This window comes from Cibotium barometz, chromosome 9, assembly GCF_041138505.1.
Source record: "Cibotium barometz isolate CiBa-2024 chromosome 9, ASM4113850v1, whole genome shotgun sequence".
Lineage (NCBI taxonomy): Eukaryota > Viridiplantae > Streptophyta > Polypodiopsida > Cyatheales > Cibotiaceae > Cibotium > Cibotium barometz.
In genome coordinates this window covers 11,442,644-11,448,643 of record NC_141054.1, presented here as the reverse complement: position 1 = coordinate 11,448,643, position 6,000 = coordinate 11,442,644, and positions in this window count along the sequence as shown.

The following is a 6,000-nucleotide window of genomic DNA, read 5'->3' as shown; positions in this document are numbered from 1 at the left end:
GATGGAGAAATGGACATGTTCATGAGGAAAAACTATCAGTAATGGATACGTGGATGAGTTGGTGGGAAGTACGAATAGCACATTGGGGCAACCTCATGTCAAGGGTGAGAAATTTTATGGAAAAATGATATGTTGTATGGATGTATTTGCATTGGAGTCAATTTTGTGAATTCATGTATGAAACCTCTTATGTGCAGGTGGTCTTAAGCTCGGTGGATTTAGCACAAACCCCTCGAACAAACTTATCTGAAAGTGTACATGGGAGTTGGCTTGCTGGTGAAGGATATAAGGAAAAGGTTAGCTTGTATGATGCGTGCATTTCAGATATGGCAAACGCTTTACTACAAAGTGCAAAGCAATATGCATATCAGATGGGGAAGCACAAAGGTGAGGGATCAAGCTTGAGCAAGTTGCTGGACAGGGTGGCAGCAAGGTCAAGACCGACACCACCACAAGTGGCTCGCATGGTCCATGAAACAGTAGCTAATACTCCTATGTATGAGGAATCAAGGCCTCTAGATGGAGATAAGGAGACTATTCAACGGAGGGTGAGGACAACAGAAGTAGACCAATGCTCACATCGTCCAGGTTATGTCATGCAGAGCAGACATCGTCAAAACCGGGGAACAGCAAGAAGAGTAAGTTTTGGAGATAGATCTAGAACAAACAGTGCAGCAGGGAGGACCAAAAAGTCCAATGACTGGAGGAAACAAAGATGTCGGACATGAAGAGCCTAAACAACATTATGGCACAATGAGCGGAGGACAAATGCATGTAAAGGAAGAGGCCGTTGGATGCACAATGTGGGCCATTAGACGAACCCCATTGAACTCAAAAGTCAAATGTTTGGGAGGTATTGATGGAAGACTTAAGTGCAACTCATACATACAGGGAAGCTCTATTGGAGTTGTTGCCCCTACCTTCTACTCAGAGCGACGACATCCTGGTCTGGGAGGGCCAAAGGCTCAAATGATGTGGTTTTGTCCTTCAGATGTTTCACACACATGGCATGTAGATCCAAACATAATATACAAGCCACCATGTTTGGATCTACATGGCATGTAGATCCAAACATAATATACAAGCCATCATACCCAGATATGTGGAAAGTGGATGTTGGGACCAACATAACCAGCCAAGAGGTAGAGAAATTAGTAAAGGCAGGGTTCAAGGTAGATGTTACTCATGAAGAACCTTTTGTATCAGGGGTGGGAGAAACGTCCACACAAGCAGCGGGCAACAAAGAAAGTGACAAGAGGCCACATGATGCTACACAGAATACAAAGAGATCAACCAAGTGGCGGCATTGGATTTCCAAAGAAGCAGAAAAGAGGATTGGTAGTGCCGAGGCCATGACAGCGACAATCCTTAATGAGAGTGCAATGCAACCGTCCCTCTACTCTATTTTTCATTTGGCATGGGAGAGTGGAGAGGACTATTTTATACACATCAAGGTACACCCTTGGTGTACATGTCCTGATTTCATGCAAAGAGAATCTAGAGGAAAGTCTTACGTTGCATGTAAGCATATCTATTTTGTCTTCTTGCGAGTTTTGGGATTACATAAGAATGAGGATATGGTAATGCTCACCAGAGGATGTGGGCAATATACTATCACGTCCTCAAAGCAAGGATGTTTGTGCCTATATTTAAGCTTTAATCAAGCCTCTCATGTTTATGCCTACTTAAGCTTGTAAGGAAATGTGAAGTCAATCTTTTTGTAAGAAAATTTGAACCCAATATTTTTGTCTTGCTTTGGGATGGAGTATAATGTTACGTACTCTAAAGTCTTATTGTAGGTAGCTTGCAACGCTATGGTGAAGGAGTTGTACCAACCATATATCTTCTTGTAAGGAAATGTGAACTCAATCTTTTTGTAAGAAAATATGAGCCGTGTATACTTGTTTTTACTTGTGTTAAAATTATATTGGAAGAAAGATACATAGATAGGTATGTTTATGCCTATATTTAAGTTTCTTTGACATAAAATGTGTGTTTATATATAGGAAGGTAGGTAGGTAGGTATGTATGTATGTATGCATGCATGTATATGTTTGGAAGTATGCATGCATGCATGCATGTATGTATGTATTGTACAAATGTGTGTATATATGTATGTATGTATATATGTATGTATATATGTAGGAAGGTAGGTAGGTAGGTAGGTAGGTATGTGTGTTTGAGAATATATTGTATGCATGCATGTATGTGTATGTATTGTACAAATGTGTGTATATATGTACGTATGTATATATGTATGTATATATGTAGGAAGGAAGGAAGGTAGGTAGGTAGGTAGGTATGTGTGTTTGAGAATATGCATGTATATATGTATGTATGTATGTGAATGTATTTATTTCTCTTTCATAAATACTTACTATATAAAAGCTCACCAAAATGTATAATTTTTCTTACAAGCTCGCATAAAACTATCTTATCTCCAAAAAGCTCGCCAAATAAAGCTCGCAAAAAAATCAAACCCAAGATAAACGAACGGTGTCACATGTGCCACATGGAAAAGGACGCATTCGAAAGATGGATGAGTCCATGTGCAAAAAGGTCATTACATTTTGTCTTCTTAACACTTATGTGATGGAAAAGTGGATTGCGAAATATGAATATGCAAGAAAGATAAGAGTAGAGGAGAGAAGAGCATTTAAGAGATCAACACAAAGGCACATGGCATACCCACCCAACCTAAAGGCTTTTCCAAAGGATTGCAATATTGAATGGCTTAGAGATTCCCTAGAGCAAGCCAAAAGGACGGGAGAGTAGATTACAAGAGAAGAATGGGAGTATGCTAAGGGGATGTGACTACCATGTAAGTAAAGATGTTTTAATATTTAATTAACATATATTGTATTTTGCTAAGATATATAATGTTGAATACTAAATTGCTTACATATAAGCTATATTAAAGATTTTTGATTAGGTTGCAGTATAAAGTGCATAATACAATGTGGTCAGAAGGTCAAAATTTTTGCACTCAACGTGTGGACTCCAAGAGAATCACATATAATTGTGGTGTAATGGCAAGTTTTGACCAAGATAGTCAAGCTAGTAGAAGAGATAATAATATTATAGCGGAGAAACTTGAATATTGTGGAACAATTCAAGACATCTTAGAGATTGGATTTAGAGCTTTCAAAGTGGTATATATCTAGAGGTACACAAGCAACCGTCAAGAAGCATCCAAGTGGATTTTTTACAATTGACTCAACTAAATCATGGCAAGATTCAAGAGACACATATGTTCTACCACAACATTGTGAACATGTTTACACTTGATTTTCAATTTTGATGAATCTATAGATGAAAGGAAGACATTGTATATAATTTCTTATAAATATTTTGTTGTTCTTCTTTTTAGGCTGCGTTTCATCAAACCAAAGATCATAGTGGTATGTAATACAAGTTACTCCTCGATCTAAACATATATTTTAAGATCCAGATGTTGAAGAAGAAATGCATGGTGGACAATCAATGGAGGATGCAACTAACAATCAATATGATGACAATGAGGACCATGATGATAATACATCTACATCTTCTTTAAGTAGTGGAATAGGACTTTGTATTGATATAGGAGCCATCGAAATAATGGATTTAGAGGTAGACCAATTGGCATGCATGGATTTATTGCAAGATGGATTTGATGATAGTACTAATTAAATATATATCATCATAACATATGTACACATTGATCGGTTTATATAACGATTTGGTGATTTTTTTTGTTTTATTTCAAAAATATTTAGATGTTTGTCAAGCTTTTTGGATTTTAATTTATTTTAAGTTTTTATTTCCACTCAATTTCAACATTCTGTTTTTTTCCCAGCGGACTCTCTATGGCCTTAAGCAGGCTCCTAGAGCATGGCATGAGAAGATTCATTCATACTTGGTTGCAAATCATTTTTGCGAGCAAATAGTCCAACAAAGAGTACCCTCTATGTGAAGAGGAGTAAGGACACATTTTTTGTCATCCTTCTATACGTTGATGACATGCTGCTCACGACGGGACCCAATATAGATCAGATTTCAGCCTTTAAGGCTGATTTGCAATCATCATTTGAGATGTAAAATTTGGGACCCTTGCATTACTATTTGGGGATTTAGTTTATGCAGCGCAATGATAGCATTGTTATGCTGCAGTCTAAATATATATAGAAGCTCTTGAAGAGGTTTAATCTTGAAGACTGTAAACTTGTACAGGCTGTTAGATCCCTTCTTTATGTATGCAACATGAGGCCAGATATACAGTATGCAGTCTGACAGTAGATCAGATTTATGCATAGCCTAGGTACGAAGCATTGGTAGGCTGTTAAGCGAGTTTTCCACTATTTACAGGGCACTCAGTATTTTGGATTGTTTTATCCAAAGGGGAGTGAGTCACAACTGCATGCTTTCAGTGATTCAGATTGGACTGGATGTTATGACACATGAGTGTCCACTAGTGGGTTTTGCTTTCACCTTAGTGATTTATGTATATCATGGCTCAGCAAGAAGCAGCATACAATGGTGGCCACTTCTAGCTATGAAGCTGAGTACAGGACAGCTTTTACACCTACATTTCAGTGTGTGTGGCTCAAACGTCTTATGGACTGATTTGGGTGTTAGACAGTTGTCTAGCACTATGATTTTCACTGACAGCTAGAGCGCATTAGCAGTTGCGAGGAACCCAGTGTTTCATGCTCACACTAAGCACATTGAGGTGCATTACCACTATGTCAGGGAAAGACTCTCTGCAGCAGAGATCAGCTTGGTCTATGTGCCTACACATGACAACATGGCAGATTTATTCACGAAGGCTCTTCCTCGTCGTGAAAAGTTTGAAGCTTTTCGTAAAGCTTTGGGCTTACTAGCTTTTCAGGATTGATCGGCCATACCCTGTACATGTTCACATCATCACTCTAGGGGGGATTTGTAGCATTATATGGTAGTGATGTGTGTGAACACACTTAGGACCGTCGGGGCACTTTTTTCCTCACTGGGAGGTTTTCCCCCGTGCGTATGTACCCCGCTTATCTACTCATTTTGGGGTGTGTACTTATCTTTTGTATCTGGCACACATTTGTTCATTCTAATCTAGTGAGTTTGTGGGCTCTCAAGCTTCTCTATCTTGTGTGTGTGCATTGTTGTAACCCTAACCCTAATTCCAACATACAGTTGCCTACAAAACTAAGGCACTCTATGGATAGTTGTTTGAAGATGGGGAGAAGCTTGCTTGATTAAATATTAAAGAGCCCAAACTTTCCCAAGCAAGGATGCCAAATTGGTTGGTCGCACGCCTTAGCAACAACAACAAGTGGGAGTTGCACTAGTAGAGATAGGTTGAAATTTTTGATAGGGTATGGGCATCATGGGTCAAACCTAAGCTTAAGGTTTTAGATGGCGTTTAATTCACAAGGGCATGTGGGACTATGTAAGGGCTTGAACAATGTCATCTCTTGTTTTCCCCCTGTGTTGTCTCAAAGACAAAACGTTGTAGCACCTATTTTAGGATTGTAAGATCACAAGAAAATGTTTATAGTGGGTGTGGAAAGTTGGGGTGTAAATGATAGTTGTGGAGTGAAAATGGTTGGATTTCCTTTTTGGGGAAGGCTGGCATGAAGATTCAGAAAGGATAGTATGGATGATCGTTGAAGCCTTGTGGGCTTTTTTGGTGTTGTGAAACTAGATTATCTTTTGGGTCGAGGAAAACCTGTAATAATCAGCTTTGTTCCTACTTATCCATGAACTACAACAAGATTTGATCATGCTTTGAGGTCAATTATGAGAATTGTTGAATGTCTTTATTGGGAGCTTAACAATGCCTAAGTTGTAATGTGTAGGTTTTCCATCCTTTAGGTGGCCACATATTACCTTGGAAAACCTTGTACATTTCAAAAGAAGTGTTAATTATGACCTTCCATGTCTCGCAACAACCAATGGGAGTGCATCTGTAATGCCTTGTATGATAACATCACATAGAATGTGGGCCTATTGGGGCAGATTGATATG